The 17,482-nt window shown below is 42.7% G+C and overlaps 1 protein-coding gene across 35 annotated transcripts in view; it reads right to left on the minus strand.

The window, feature by feature from the left end:
* The window catches only part of CSNK1G1 (casein kinase 1 gamma 1), a 207,738-nt gene that overhangs the window by 117,623 nt on the left and 72,633 nt on the right, over positions 1-17,482 (minus strand). The gene's annotated exons all lie outside the window — the stretch shown is intronic.

Genomic DNA, 17,482 nt, shown 5'->3' on the forward strand with positions numbered 1-17,482 from the left:
CAGCCACCCAAGTAGCTGGGATTACAGGCATGTGCCACCATGCCTGGTTAATTTTTATATCTTTTTGTAGAGACAGGGTTTCACCATGTTGACCAAGCTGGTCTCAAACTCCTGACCTCAAGAGATCCGCCTGCCTCTCAGTCTCCCATGAATTTTTCATATGAAATGGAATCACAAAATCAATGGTCTTTTTGTTACTGGATCTGTTCATTTAACCTGTTTTCAAGATTCATCTATGTTATAGTAGTATGTATCTTTATTCATTTTTATGGGCTAATAATACCACATTTTGTTGACCTATTACATCAGGTGATAAACATTTGGGGTGCTGCCACTTTTTGAGAAATTGTCAGACTGTTTTCCAAAGTGGTTATAGCATTTTACATTCCCAAGAGCAGTGTATAAAGACTCAGATTTCTACACTTCCTCCCTAGCCAACAATTGTTATCTGATTCTAGTCACCCTAGAGGGTATGAAATGGTAACTGTGGTTTTGATATGCATTTCCCCAATGGCTAATAATGTTGAGCATCAAGTCATATGCTTACTAGTCATCCTTACATTGTTTCTGGAGAAAAGTCTATTCAAATCTTTGGCCTATAGTAAGAATGATACAATGGACTTTGGGCAGAAGGGTGGGAGGGGGACAAGGGATAAAAGACTACAGATAGGGTGCAGTGTACACTGCTCAGGTGATGGGTGCACCAAAATCTCAGAAATCACCATTAAAGAACTTACTCATGTAACCAAACACCATCTGTACCCCAATAACCTATGGAAAAACAAACAAAAAGTGTATCTAAAGTGACCATTAAAAAAAAATCCTTTGCCTATTCTTTTTTTTTTTTTTTTTTTTTTTTTTTTTTTTTTTGAGACGGAGTCTCGCTCTGTCGCCCAGGCTGGAGTGCAGTGGCGCGATCTCGGCTCACTGCAAGCTCCGCCTCCCGGGTTCACGCCATTCTCCTGCCTCAGCCTCCCGAGTAGCTGGGACTACAGGCGCCCGCTACCACGCCCGGCTAATTTTTTGTATTTTTAGTAGAGACGGGGTTTCACCGTGTTAGCCAGGATGATCTCGATCTCCTGACCTCGTATTCTTAAATTGGGTTGTCTTTTTATGAATGAGTTGTAAGAGTCTTCTATATATTCTGAATACTAGCCCATTGTTAGATACATAATTTCCAAATATTTTTCTCCCATTATGTAGACTGACTTTTAAGTTTCTTTTTTTTTTTTTCTTTTTGAGACGGAGCCTCACTCTGTCACCCAGGCTGGATTGCAGTGGTGTGATCTTGGCTCACTGCAACCTCTGCCTCCCGGGTTCATGCAATTCTCCTGCCTCAGCCTCCTGAGTAGCTGGGATTACAGAAGCGCACCAACACACCCAGCTAATTTTTGTATTTTAGTAGAGACGGGGTTTCACCATGTTGGCCAGGCTGGTCTCAAACTCCTGACCTCAAGTGATCCACACACCTCTGCCCTCAGCCTCCTGAGTAGCTGGGATTACAGAAGCGCACCAACGCACCCAGCTAATTTTTGTATTTTAGTAGAGACGGGGTTTCACCATGTTGGCCAGGCTGGTCTCAAACTCCTGACCTCAAGTGATCCACCCACCTCTGCTTCCCAAAGTGCTGGGATTACAGCCATGAGCCACTGCACCTAGCCAACTTTTAACTTTCTTGATGGTGTTCTTTGTCACACAAAAGTTTTAAATTTTTATGAAATCCAATTTATCTGTTTTTTTCTTCTACGGTTTATGCTTTTGGTATCATAACTAAGAATCCACTGGCAAATATGAGGGCAATAAGATTCATCCTTATGTTTGTTTTTTTTAAGACTTTTATAGTTTTGACTCTTACATTTAGTCCTTTGATCTACTTTGGGTTAATTTTTTATTTATGGTATGAGGTAAGGGTCCAACTTGAATCTTTTGACTGTGGCTATCCAGTTGTCCGAATACCACTTGTCAAAATAATTATTGTTTCCCCATTGTATGGTCTTGACACACCTGTCAAGTGCAATTGACTAGAGATTCATGGGTAGCTGTCAAATCTATTTTACCAGTCTATATGTCTATCCTGATGGGAACACCACACTGTCTGCTTTGTAGTAAATTTTGAAATCCAAAGTATGAGTCATCCAACTTTGTTCTTCTTTTTTCAAGATTGTTTTGGCTCTTCTGGGTTTCTTGAAATTCCGTATGAATTTTAGAATCAGCTTTCAGTTTCCACAAAGAAGCCAGCTGAGATTCTGATAAGGACTGTGTTGAATCTACTTCAACTTGGGGAGTGCTGCCATCTTAACAATATTAAATCTTGAGATCCACGAATGTGGAATGTCTTACCATGTAGTTAGATCTTAAATTCCCTATGACAATACTTTATAGTTTTCAGAGTATAAATTTTGTACTCACTTTATTAAATTTATTCCTAAGTATTTTATTCTTGATGCTAATGTAAGTGAAATTTTTAATTTTTTTAATTTTTGATTTAAATATATATACTTTTGTGTAATATTGATTCAGACCTCTTCTCTCATGATCTATCCCCAGAAACGTATTATGTCTTTTAATGAGAATAATATTAGTATCTCTTAAATGTCTACTAGGGAACTATTTTGGCTAAGATATTTTTAATTTTTATTATTATTTTGATTTGTTTCCTAGTCCTCAGCCTTGTTCCAGACAGCTGGAGCTTATTAACACAAGTGATATCATATGAAAGTTTTACTAAGACACAGCTAAAAATTTCAGCAAATATAATTTATAATTCTAATTCATATTACTGTTAACTTATACTGTATACAAATTTTGTGAAAAATTCCACATTTAGCCTTGACTCCTCAATACAAATATTTTAGAGTAGAATAAAACTATTGAAAAATATAGTTGTATCATCAATGTATAAATTTTCTGTGCAATCTATACAAAATAAAATTTATCCAGAAGCTACAGAGGAAGATATATTTCTTATAATAACCTCTATTTTCATGAAAATGTTTATTGTGTTATTATTTTTTTTTTTTTTTTTTTTTTTTTTTTTTCTTTTTTATTGATCATTCTTGGGTGTTTCTCGCAGAGGGGGATTTGGCAGGGTCACAGGACAATAGTGGAGGGAAGGTCAGCAGATAAACAAGTGAACAAAGTTCTCTGGTTTTCCTAGGCAGAGGACCCTGCGGCCTTCCGCAGTGTTTGTGTCCCTGGGTACTTGAGATTAAGGAGTGGTGATGACTCTTAACGAACATGCTGCCTTCAAGCATCTGTTTAACAAAGCACATCTTGCACCGCCCTTAATCCATTCAACCCTGAGTGGATACAGCACATGTTTCAGAGAGCACAGGGTTGGGGGTAAGGTCACAGATCAACAGGATCCCAAGGCAGAAGAATTTTTCTTAGTACAGAACAAAATGAAAAGTCTCCCATGTCTACCTCTTTCTACACAGACACAGCAACCATCCGATTTCTCAATCTTTTCCCCACCTTTCCCCCCTTTCTATTCCACAAAACCGCCATTGTCTTCATGGCCCGTTCTCAATGAGCTGTTGAGTACACCTCCCAGATGGGGTGGTGGCCGGGCAGAGGAGCTCCTCACTTCCCAGTAGGGGCGGCCGGGCAGAAGCGCTCCTCACCTCCCGGACGGGGCGGCTGGCCGGGCGGGGGGCTGACCCCCCCCACCTCCCTCCCGGACGGGGCGGCTGGCCGGGCGGGGGGCTGACCCCCCACCTCCCTCCCGGACAGGGCGGCTGGCCGGGCAGAGGGGCTCCTCACTTCCCAGTAGGGGCGGCCGGGCAGAGGTGCCCCTCACTTCCCCGACGGGGCGGCTGGCCCGGCGGGGGGCTGACCCCCCCACCTCCCTCCCGGAGGCGGCGGCTGGCCGGGCAGAGGGGCTCCTCACTTCCCTGTAGGGGCGGCCGGGCAGAGGCGCCCCTCACCTCCCGGACAGGGCGGCTGGCCGGGCGGGGGGCTGATCCCCCCACCTCCCTCCCGGACGGGGCGGCTGGCCGGGCGGGGGGCTGACCCCCCACCTCCCTCCCGGACGGGGCGGCTGGCCGGGCGGGGGGCTGACCCCCCACCTCCCTCCCGGACGGGGCGGCTGGCCGGGCGGGGGGCTGACCCCCCACCTCCCTCCCGGACGGGGCGGCTGGCCGGGCGGGGGGCTGACCCCCCCACCTCCCTCCCGGACGGGGCGGCTGGCCGGGCGGGGGGCTGACCCCCCCACCTCCCTCCCGGACGGGGCGGCTGGCCGGGCGGGGGGCTGACCCCCCCACCTCCCTCCCGGACGGGGCGGCTGGCCGGGCGGGGGGCTGACCCCCCACCTCCCTCCCGGACGGGGCGGCTGGCCGGGCGGGGGGCTGACCCCCCCACCTCCCTCCCGGACGGGGCGGCTGGCCGGGCGGGGGGCTGACCCCCCCACCTCCCTCCCGGACGGGGCGGCTGGCCAGGCAGAGGGGCTCCTCACTTCCCAGAAGGGGCGGCCGGGCAGAGGCGCCCCTCACCTCCCGGATGGGGCGGCTGGCCAGGCGGGGGGCTAACCCCCCCACCTCCCTCCCGGACGGGGCGGCTGGCCGGGCTGGGGGCTGACCCCCCCACCTCCCTCCCAGACAGAGCGGCTGGCCGGGCAGAGGGGCTCCTCACTTCCCAGTAGGGGCGGCCGGGCAGAGGCGCCCCCCCCACCTCCTGGACAGGGTGGCTGGCCGGGCAGGGGGCTGATCCCCCCACCTCCCTCCCGGACGGGGCGGCTGGCCGGGCGGGGGGCTGACCCCCCCACCTCCCTCCCGGATGGGGCGGCTGGCCGGGAGGGGGGCTGACCCCCCCACCTCCCTCCCGGACGGGGCGGCTGGCCGGGCAGAGGGGCTCCTCACTTCCCAGTAGGGGCGGCCGGGCAGAGGCACCCCTCGCCTCCCGGACGGGGCGGCTGGCCAGGCGGGGGGCTGACTCCCCCACCTCCCTCCCGGACGAGGCGGCTGGCCGGGCAGAGGGGCTCCTCACTTCCCGGTAGGGGCAGCCGGGCAGAGGTGCCCCTCACCTCCCGGACGGGGCGGCTGGCCAGGCGGGGGGCTGACCCCCCCACCTCCCTCCCAGATGAGGAGGGAGGACGCTCCTCACTTCTCAGACGGGGTGGCTGCCGGGCGGAGGGGCTCCTCACTTCTCAGACAGGGCGGTTGCCAGGCAGAGGGTCTCCTCACTTCTCAGACAGGGCGGCCGGGCAGAGACACTCCTCACATCCCGGACGGGGCGGCAGGGCAGAGGTGCTCCCCACATCTCAGACGATGGGCGGCCGGGCAGAGACGCTCCTCACTTTCCAGACTGGGCAGCCAGGCAGAGGGGCTCCTCACATCCCAGACGATGGGCAGTCAGGCGGAGACGCTCCTCACTTCCCAGACGGGGTGGCTGCCAGGCAGAGGCTGCAATCTCGGCACTTAGGGAGGCCAAGGCAGGCGGCTGGGAGGTGGTTGTAGCGAGCCGAGATCACGCCACTGCACTCCAGCCTGGGCGCCATTGAGCACTGAGTTAACGAGACTCCATCTGCAATCCCGGCACCTCGGGAGGCCGAGGCTGGCGGATCACTCGCGGTTAGGAGCTGGAGACCAGCCCAGCTGACACATCGAAACCCCGTCTCCACCAAAAAAATTCGAAAACCAGTCAGGCGTGGCGGCGCACGCCTGCAATCGCAGGCACTCGGCAGGCTGAGGCAGGAGAATCGGGCAGGGAGGTTGCAGTGAGCTGAGATGGCAGCAGTACCGTCCAGCTTCGGCTCGGCATCAGAGGGAGACCGTGGAAAGAGGGGAGAGGGGAGAGGGGAGAGGGGAGACGGGGGAGGGGGGAGGGGGGAGGGGAGAGGGGAGAGGGGAGAGGGGAGAGGGGAGAGGGAGCTCTATCTACCACACAGTCCTTCTCTGAATATCTATTGTGTTATTATTATAATAAAATCTAGATTTAACTGGAAGCCCAATTTTATGGTTAACAGTTCTAGTACTCCACTTGAAGAAATAGAATGTAGCCATTAAAATTATAATCATGAAAACCACATAGCAATGTAGTTAATAAAAAAGCCAAATCCCAAAGTATATCGAACATTTATATCAAGGTACACACATACCTGAACAAAGTCTTTGTTCTAATTTTTGTGATGACATTGCAATATTGCCTACCAAAAAAAATTGCCCAAACCAACAAAACAAAAAAGCTCCATAAATTAGAATTATCCTAAACCTGTCTATAGTCTAGATGTTCAAATCCAAAAAAACTGTTTATCATTTAGGTAAATCTATTTGCTGAAGTACTTTATAAAATAAAGAAGACTAACAAGTATAAAAAGTAGCATTACAACCCTCAAAAAGGACCCTACTCTGCTGAGATACTGTTAACATGTTAACTTCTAGTTTCACAGTACAAACAAACATTAATCCAAACTACGTGGAATAGTCCTTTAATCAAAAAACATTTAGAATTACTTAAATCACAAAGCATTTACTGTTTCAGCTTTTTGCCCTGATAAACTGGAAAAAAATCCTACTATTCTTTAGATATGAACACCTCTGGATAAAAACAGATTGCTCCATGTTTTCTAAAAGCACAGAAAAACTACATTTTGGAGGAAAGGGGAGTGAGATCACTCTAGTTAATTTATCTTCTCCAAGAAGGGAAAAAAAAAAAAAAAAACGATGACTTGTAATTCCTCCTTTTTTCATGGCCTACACAATAAAGTCCAAAATCTCTATCATGATCAAGAACAGGCTTTGCTCACATCTCCGGCCTCACTTCCTAATACCAATTCCACTGAACGACCCCTGTGGATCTTAGTCACCCATGCTTTCCAGTAGTGCTGAGGTTCTTTACATTTTCTTGTGTTTCACACCTCCATGCCTTTTGTATGGTGCGGCTTCCTCTTTTGAGAATGTTCTTTCACGTTCTCACCCCCGGACCCCAGCCCTTTCTCCTTACTGCCCAACTCGAGCCTTAAAGGTTCAACTCAGAGTGTCTTATTTGTGCAGGTTTTCTGCCATTTGCCAATTCCAGCAGAGATATCACTCTTTCTAAGCTATATTAGAAGACTAACAAGTATAAAAAGTAGCATTACAACCCTCAAAAAGGACCCCACTCTGCTGATATTGTTAACATGTTATTGTTAACAATATTGTTAACAATATATTGTTAACTCATATTGTTAACATGTTAACTTCTAGTTTCACAGTACAAACATTAACCCAAACTACCTGGAATAGTCCTTTAATCAAAAAACACTTAGAATTATAAATATATATAAGCTAATTATTTATATATTTTTTCTATTATTTTACTTACTGCATTGCAGTATAGTTACTAATTTCTAAGTATGAATCCCCAAATAATGATCTTGGCAAAAGCAGGGTCCATGTCTTATTTATGATCTTTGTACCCCCAGGGCCTAGCTAAATGCCTGCCAAAAAACCAGATGCTCAATACAATTTGTTAAATGAATAAATGGCTAGGTAATTATGGAAATCTACCCCTAGCCTTTTATTTGAAAGAGGCATAGTGTTTATAACATCCTCCACTTTGATTCTGCTCTAAATTTACTTTGCAATAGTATAATATTAAACTTCACAATAATTAATTTACCAATGTTTTTCCTCCTCACCCCCTGGAAAATCTCTGACGATTAATGTTGGGGATGATCCACCATAAAAACTAGACGGTGTCACTTAAAAGATCATTAGTTATCATTTTATACTTTATTTATATTTTTTTCTGGTAACATGTAATTATATTAAATGCTAATGACTATCATCTTTGTATTATAATTAGACATTTATTCTGATGTCTTTTGTAACTATTTTTTTCTGGCTTGTGGTATTTCAACTATACATTTAACCAGTAACTGGTAAGACTACATGGCATATAATAGAAATAGCTACTTGTGATGTCTTGGATCTGGGCTGTAGCTCCAATTCTGTGACAAGCTGGTTGTTCTCCCTAGACCAAGTCACTTAATTTTTAATTTCTCTCATCTTTAAAACGATGACAGTTGAACTAGACAACGCTAAAGTTCCTTATAAGTCTAAAACTTAACTACTTTTGTTGATCTGGACTTCACATATTAAGTTACTCAAAGTTACCATAAACTTTTGGGAAGCCTGGGACCATTCTTGTCTCATTCTAAACTTACAGTCATCTTTTTCATATTAATTGTTGCTAATCTAGTTGTCAAATCCGAAATTGTACAGTAGAACTGGTTTGTGAACCATGGTCAGGACTTTTGTTCAACTCTTTGCTTATTTAATATAATGCTGAATCTTGATTCTGTTAACCAGCAATACATATTAGCTGCCCCACCCAAAGCATTGTGTTGTGTACAGCTTTCATCAGTATGTTCTTCAAAGGTTTGATCCAATTCACTGTTGAAGTGGATAGAACCAAAATACAGAATTCTACTGTTTAGCATCAATGAAGGCAATGATCCATTAACTCATTCTCTTTTATGAAGATGGTTAAAGGAATGACAAATCTACTTAATTATCTTTTCAGTCACCGCACATTTCTATATATGTTACCAGAATACACAAAAGTATATCAAATAAATGCCTTGCTGAAATAAAAATGTATAACATAGACATCTAGTTTAACATGGCAGAAAAAAATTGAGACATTTAGCTCTATTTCCAAAACCCCACTGAAAGGACAAAGGAAACAAGAAAGGACAAAGAGAACAGGTGAGGAAACAGTAGACTAGAGATGTCAACATTTTGGAAGATGAGAACTGAATAAACAAATGGTAAATGACTTAGCAAAACTAAGCTATCCAGCAGAAAAGGAATCTAAACACAGAATTACCTAATATCATGACAAATTTTTTAATTGTTGGACTTGAGGGAAAAAAATTAATGAAAGGTATATCGATAACTAAGAATTTTTTTTAAAAATCAAGTATCAGCAATTTTTAATTCTGAGGGAAGGAATGATGGAGTCATACTAAAAAGGAAATACAGTAACAGTGCTCTCATAGATTGGTTGTAAACAATACTTCCACAGCCATAAAGCTGTAAATGTAAAAAAATTATTGAACCAAAAAATATGACATAAGTATATTGGGAGAATATGGGCAAGGTATGTACGTCATTAGGGATGGCATCTGTGAGACAATCAATAACAATATCTAATATTGAAAAAATTAAGAAATAATATTTAGAAATAAGGAGGTATCTAGACGACATGGATAAAATAATTGAACCACTTGCCTATAGGATTCAGAACTTTAGAATCTATGTAACCTAGTTATTGCAATTAAAGATAAATTATAAAAAATATTACATATGATACTTTATAAAGTTATATATATGTGTGTGTGTGTGTGTGTTTGTGTGCATGTGTATATATATATATTTCCTCTTGTCCTAGTAACCCCAACATAGAAAAAAAAAATTGAATCAATCCAGCATCACCTGCTCTTTGAAAGCCCACAACAGCTGGCAGTAAGCTCCACTTTCTTTGACAAAAGCTTTGCCTTCTTCTGGAAAAGTAGGCCATAAGTTCAGACAGTTTTTTCCTTAGGATGCATGATGACATCATGTAAATACTGCTTCTGAATCACCCTCATAAACACATCTTTCTATAAACTTCTGTTGCCCATAACCATCCTACTTTCATAGTCCTCCTCAAAAATTGTGGCCAGACACGGTGGCTCATGCCTGTAATCCCAGGACTTTGGGAAGCCAAGGTGGGCAGATCACCTGAGCTCAGGAGTTTGAGACCAGCCTGACCAACATGGCGAAACCCCATCTCCACTAAAAATACAAAAATTAGCCGGCCGTGGTGGTGCACGCCTGTAACCCCAGCCACTCCAGAGGCTGAGGCAAGGCACGAGAATCACTTGAACCCAGGAGATGAAGGCTGCAGCGAGCCGAGATTGCAACACTGCACTCCAGCCTGGGCGAACAAGTGAGACTCTGTATCAAAAAAAAAAAAAAAAAAAAAAAAATCCGGAATTGTTTGGCAAGCCTGGAAATTTTACCGTTACATTCTTCTGGTTAACCATTCAAGATGTCAATGCATAATCTTGCAAGTATTGTATCTGTGACACTTCTAAAATTACCATATTAATGCAATGCAGACTGTGTGTCACCTAATGTGGTTAGAACTCTTCACTTCTACTTTATTTTGATGGATTATGCTATTGACAGAAATAATTCTTCTCCAAGATCTGCTAAAACTGCTTAACCTTAACAAATTGTGCTTAAGTTAAACTAGGGTGTAATTCCAAAAGAAATTTAAACTACGATACTACTACAAACAAGAATCTCATATACATTTGATATTCTTCCAAGAAAATTAAAATGCACAACCAAAACAAAATAGACAACCGGGACTTAATTAAACTAAAAAGCATCTGCACAGCAAAAGAAATAAGAGAGTGAACAGACAACCTGCTGAATGGGAGAAAATATTTGCAAACTGCATCTAACAGGAAACTAATATCCAATTACAAGGATATTATAGTATTTACAATACTAATTGTAAGAATTTACAAGGAACTTAAACAAACAATAACAAAAAACCGTATAACCTCATCTAAAAGTGAGCAAAGGACATGAACATTTTTCAAATGAAGACATACAAATGACTTCATTTGAATGACATTTGAATGACATACAAATGACCAAGAAGCATATGAAAAAACGCTCAAAAGAACTAATCAGCAGAGAGATGCAAATTAAAACCACAATAAGATATAATTTTATACCTGTCAGAATGGCTATTATTATTATTTTTTGTTTGGTTGGTTTTTCCAATAAGCCTTTTACACTCCTAAGAATGGCTATTATTAAAAAGTCAAAAAATAAAAGATGTTGGCATGGGTGCAGAGAAGAGAGAACACTTATACACTGTTGGCGGGAATGTAAATGAGTGCACCCTTTATGAAAAACAGTATGGAAGTTACCCAAAAAACTAAAACCACCATTTGATCCTGCAATCTCACTAATGGGTACCTACCCAAAGGAAAAGAAATCATTACATCAAAAAGACACCTGCATATGTTATGTTTATCACCAAAAATATGGAAACAAGTGTCCCTCATGGATGATTTTATATATATATATACATATATATGTATATATATGTATATATATATATACACACACACACATACACACACATTTTACACACACACACACACACACACAGGCAGACAGGCAATGAACTACTATTCCGCCCTTAAAAAAATAATAAAATTTCACGTTTTTTGCAGCAACATGGATGGAACTGCAGGCCATTAACTTAAGTGAAACAACTCAGAAACAGAAAATCAAAAAATGCATGCTTTCACTTATTAAGTGGGAGCTAAATAATGTGTACACATGGACACAGAGTGTGGAATAATAGACACTGAAGACTTAAAAGGGTGGGAAAGAGGTGAGAAATGAGAAATTATTTAATGGATACAATGCATATTATTCAGGTGATAGTTACACAAAAAAACCCAGACTTCACCATTAGGGAATATATCCACATAACAACAAAAAAATTAGAATGCATTTTATCTAAAGTTATAATTTAATTTAATTTTATTTTATTTATTTTTTTTGAGACAGAGTCTCGTTCTTGTCACCCAGACTAGAGTGCAATGGCACGATCTCAGCTCACCTCAGCCTCCCGAGTAGCTGGGATTACAGGCGCCCACAACCATGCCTGGCTAATTTTTGTATTTTTAGTAGAGACGGGGTTTCACCACGTTGGCCAGGCTGGTCTCCAACTCCTGACCTCAGATGATCTGTCTGCTCTGGCCTCCCAAAGTGCTGAGATTACAGGCGTGAGCCACCATGCCCAGCCAAGACTCCTATTTTTAATCACTTAAGCAGAAGAATGACATGACTTCTAAAACTTGTTTTAGTTTGTTCCATCCACAGAACCTAAAAATTTGTAAATTTATAAGAAAACTTTAACAAGGTTACAAATATATATCAGTGTTTCTGGTTAATTAGGTGTTTGGCTGATACACTTTCATTTGTTTAAAATACCATGATTTTCTAAGAAACTATTAACTTAAAAGCAAAAATTTGATTTTAAAATGGCTTCATTTTGAACTAGAGAAGAAATACCTTTAAATTATGTTACATTTTGGTCTGGGTGCAGTGGCTCACGCCTGTAATCCCAGCACTTTGGGAGGCCGAAGTGGGCAGATCACTTGAAGTCAGGAGTTCGAGACCAGCCTGGCCAACATGGTGAAACCCCATCTTTACTAAAAATACAAAAAATTAGCTGGGTGTGGTGGTGGGCACCTGTAATCCCAGCTACTCAGAAGCCTGAGGCAGGAGAATTGCTTGAACCCAGGAGGTGGAGGTTGCGGTGAGCTAAGATCATGCCATTGCACTCCAGCCTGGGCAACAAGAGTGAAACTCCATCTCAAAAATAAAATAAAATAAAATTATGTTTCATCTTAAGCCTGCATTCTCTCAGATGATTTTCAAAAATGTTTAAAGCAGCAGAATCATACCTTTCAAACAAAATCTTATTGAAAACTCAAATGTATAAAATGTATAAAACAGATAACATGGAGAGTTCTGCCTGCTCACTTTTCTTTTCTCATTGACTTGGAGTGGGAAATAATGGATCTAAGACTGTGGGATATAATATGAAATGAACTGCTTTAGATAGTATTCATCTGTGAATTGTTAATAATTACAACTGCCAAAAAAAGAAAAGCTAGTAGCAGAAATTAAAAGTTCCAGTAAAAGCAGGGCGCAGTGGCTCACGCCTGTAATCCCAGCACTTTGGGAGGCCGAGGCGGGTGGATCACAAGGTCAGGAGATCGAGACCATCCTGGCTAACATGGTGAAACCTCGTCTCTACTAAAAATCGACATATTAAAAAAAAAAATTAGTCGGGCGTGGTGGCAGGCGCCTGTAGTCCCAGCTAGTCGGGAGGCTTAGGCAGGGGAATGGTGTGAACCTGGGAGGCGGAGCTTGCAGTCAGCCAAGATCGAGCCACTGCACTCCAGCCTGGGCGACAGAGCGAGACTCCGTCACAAAAAAAAAAAAAAAAAAGTTCCAATTTAAGTTCACAAGTGACAGTTCAGTAATTCAGACAAGGAAAGAACAATATGCAGAGGCTGTCATATAAATCCTACATCAATCACAGAAATAAGTGTCTTACTTTAGAAACCATGCAGGAGTGTCACAGAACAAGCTGCTACCCTTAGCCAATTTATTTACCTTTGTCAGAAGTATCCTGTGTTAATGCATTTTTGCATATTTCATCAGACACCAAAGATGGAAAAGATCAAAAAGGTTAATTTGTTGTGCCTCCATTTTGTTGTATGCAAGTAAAAACATCCTCTCACTCTATCCTACTTCAAAAGGATAATGTGAATATTATTAAAATCATATGCCTGTCTCTCTAGTCTAACAGGTCTCCCATAAACATACGTGCACCCCTATGTGGATGTGAAAGAAATATCACCAGCCGGGTGCAGTGGCCCATGCCTGTAATCCTAGCACTTTGGGAGGCCGAGGTGGCTGGATCACTAGCTTAGGAGATAGAGACCATCCTGGCCAACTTGGTGAAACCCTGTCTCTATTAAAAAAATACAAAAAATAATTAGCCGGGCATGGTGGCGGGCACCTGTAATCCCAGCTACTCAGGAGGCTGAGGCAGGAGAACTGCTTGAACCTGGGAGGCAGAGGTTGCAGTGAGCCAATATCGCGCCACTGCACTCCAGCCTGGTGATAGAGCGAGACTCCATCTCATAAATAAATAAATAAATAAATAAATAAATATCATCTATCTACTTAATCTTGCAACTAAGAAAAACATCAGCAATTATTTGTACATTGAGGATGTATATTTTCTTAACTCTAGAGGAAAATAATTTTATTTTAATGTTTACACGATTCTTTCCAGGCCTGATTCAGCAGAAGGCTCAAAACTTTAAAAATGAGAAAGTTCTCACAAGATTCCCCATGATTTTCAGTTAGTATCAATCTATAAAATCTGTTTTCATCCCATCATGTCCTCCTACCTACACAATCACTATCCATCAATTTTCCCTTCTGTCTTAAATCTTCATAATTCTCCTCTCATTGAGGCAGTACACAAAAGACTCCACAGAAATAATCTTTCCAATGAAAATGAGCAAAGGCCACATAGAAATACTCTTTAAAAAAATAAGCAAATATGTGTAAGTATGTTTAACTTCACCTATGAACACATACACATTTAAGTAATACCATTTTCCCCTATCAGACTGTCATAGATGAAAAGATTCTTGATATTGTTTAAGATTTCTGAAGCACTGGAGGAAATAAGCACAAGGACACACATACAAACTGAAACATCTTTTTGGAGGGCAAACTGACAATGTGTAACAAAATTGCAAACGTACATATCCTTTGACACAAAAAGTACGCTTCCAGGATGTAGTCTAAGAAATTAAACCAACTTTAAATACAAGGAGATCGAGTAGACCAGTGCCAGTCTGTGGCCCTGTTAGGAACCAGGCTGCATGGCAGGAGGTGAGCAGTGGGTAAGCAAGCATTACCACCTGAGTGCCACCTGAAAGATCAGTGGCAGCATTAGATTCTCACAGGAGTGCAAACCCTATTACTGTGCATGTGAGGGATCTAGCCTACATCTAATACTTGATGATCTAGGGTGGAACAGTTTCATCGTGAAACCATCCTCCACCCCTGGTACATGGAAAAATTGTCTTCCATGAAATGGGTCCCTGGTGCCAAAAAAGTTGGGGACTGCAGGAGTACTGTATTAATTATAGTATTAAAATACAAAATAATTTTTGTGTATATTGATAATGGCTAAATTGAATACTATAGAAATATTTAAAATTGATGAGATATATTTAAGTTGAAACAAGATGTTCATGCTCTATTAAGCAATAAAAAGAGGCTTTTTTTTTGAGACGGAGTCTCACTCTGTCTCCCAGGCTGGAGTGCAGTGGTGCAGTCTCAGCTCACTGCAACCTCCATCTCCCAGGTTCAACTGGTTCTCCTGTCTCAGCCTCCCGAGTAGCTGGGATTACAGGCGTCCGTCACCAAGCCCGGCTAATTCTTTGTATTTTTAGTAGAGATGGGGTTTCACCATGTTGGCCAGGTTGGTCTCAAACTCCTGATCTCAGGTGATCCGCCCACCTCGGCCTCTCAAAGGGCTGGGATTACAGGCATGAGGCACCACGCCCAGCCATAAGAGGAAGCTTAGAGCACAATTTGATTGCATTTCTAAAATATGTCCTAATACACATTTTTGAGCTGTAGAAAATTAAACCATCATTAGTGGTTATCTCCACAGACACCTCTAAAGTAGAATTAAAAAAAATTTTAAGCAATAAGTGTATTTTCTTTTTAAAAAAATTTGCTTTAATGAAATTGTTTTGCTTTGATTACTACTTTTTGCTGATTACAAAATACACATGGCTCATTTTAAAAAGATAGGGAAGGGCCAGGAGTGGTGGCTCATGCCTGTAATCCCAGCACTTTGGGAGGCCAAGGCAGGCAGATCACCTGAGGTCAGGAGTTCAAGACCAGCCTGGCCAACATGGTGAAACCCCGTCTCTACAAAAAATACAAAAAATTAGCTGGGCGTTGTGGCAGGTGCCTGTAATCCCAGCTACTTGGGAGACTGAGGCAGAAGAATCGCTTGAACCCAGGAGACGGAGGCTGCAGTGAGCCAAGATCGTGCCATTGCACTCCAGCCTGGACAACAAGAGTGAAACTTCGTCTCAAAAAAAAAAAAAAAAAAAAAAGAGGGTTGGGGGGTGGCCAGGCGCGGTGGCTCATGCCTATAATCCTAGCACTTTGGGAGGCCGAGGTGGGTGGATCACAAGGTCAGGAGATCAAGACCATCCTGGCTAACATGGTGAAACCCCATCTCTAGTCTGGTGTGATTTCTTAATCCCTATCTCAAGCCTAACTTTCTAAGTCTCAGATATGCATTTCTGCATATGTGTCACCCAGTCCTCAAATATTCACAAACTCTATCTTACCTGCCTTCCCAACCACTCTCCCTAGTCCTATATTTACTATCTCAATTAACTCATTTATGCCTAGTGTTCCATTATTGGAATGCTAGGCTGGTGGGAGTTATTTATATACACTGCTCGAGGTCATCACCAAGGTCTGATTTTTCACAAAAAAATTTGCAGCTTCCGGCATAAATGGGTTTACATCTTCCTCATTTATAAGGTCTCTTCAAGCTGGCACATTTAGTCATCTTTGACTTCTTCCCATCAAATAATTAGTGACTAAATCCTGCCTAAAGTCTATGTCTAAAATTTCTAATTTACCCTGTCCTCTCTCCATCTCACTTCCATTTTCAGAGCTAAGACCAAAGGCCCTGCTACTTCTGACCTGGACAATTCAGCCTTTCTTGAGTACCCATTACATACCACACACAGTGAAAGGAATTAGAATATGAGGACTAAAAAGCAAAGTAATAATACCCTTACACCTATCTTGGGAGAGAGAAATGGAAGAATAAAGTACAACATGATAAGTATTACAATTAGAGCAAAATCTACAAGATGTCAACTTCTTTCCTATTTGATCTAATCTTACAATATAACCCGAATTCTCTTTCTGGAATATAAACTAGATTATGTTACTCTGTTGTAAAACTCCTGATGATTCGACCCCATTGCCTACAGGATAAAGTCCAAATGCTTTAATATATGCAAACACTTCACAATTTCGTCCCAACTTACCTAAAAGCTTCATTCTATTACTTTTCTTTCACTTCACATCCTATGACCCAGTCATGTATAACTAAATGCTGCTGTGATATGCTGGGCACTTGCACAGTATCTAGTGATTGTGTATCCTGCACAAGCTCTTCTTCCTTATGTCTACCAGCAGAAATCCTGTCCTATCATCAAATCATACCTCCTCTTTGAAGCCTTTATTAACCTTCTCTGCCAATGTAGTTTCTATACAATCTGGTTTTTTGTTTGTTTGAGACACGGTCTCACTCTGTCGCCCAGGCTGGAGTGCAGTGATGTGATCTTGGCTCATGGTAGCATCAGGCTCCCAGGCTCAAGCCATCCTCCCATCTCAGCCTCCCAAGTAGCTAGGACTACAGGTGCATACCACCACACCCAGCTAATTTTTGTATTTTTTGTAGAGACGAGGTTTTGCCACGTTGCTCATGTTGGTATTGAAATCCTAAGCTCAAGTCATCTGCCTGCCTTGGCCTCCCAAAGTGCTGGGATTACAGGCATAAGCCACTACACCCAGCCCCCAATCTGCTATATTATCACTTTGTATTGCAATTTGTTTTTCTCTGTCTACCACTAGACTGTGGTATTTGTAGAGACAAAAACTATATCTTCTTATTTCTATCCTTCCCAGAGTCTAGTATCAGTAAATATTCAAGAAATAGTTGTTAAATGTATGATGAAGGCTGGGTGCAGTGGCTCACGCCTGTAATCCTAGCACTTTGGGAGGCTGACGTGGGCAGATCACCTGAGGTCAGGAGTTCGAGCCCAGCCTGGCCAACATGGTGA

Source organism: Pan paniscus, chromosome 16 (genome assembly GCF_029289425.2).
Source record: "Pan paniscus chromosome 16, NHGRI_mPanPan1-v2.0_pri, whole genome shotgun sequence".
In the NCBI taxonomy this organism is placed as follows: domain Eukaryota; kingdom Metazoa; phylum Chordata; class Mammalia; order Primates; family Hominidae; genus Pan; species Pan paniscus.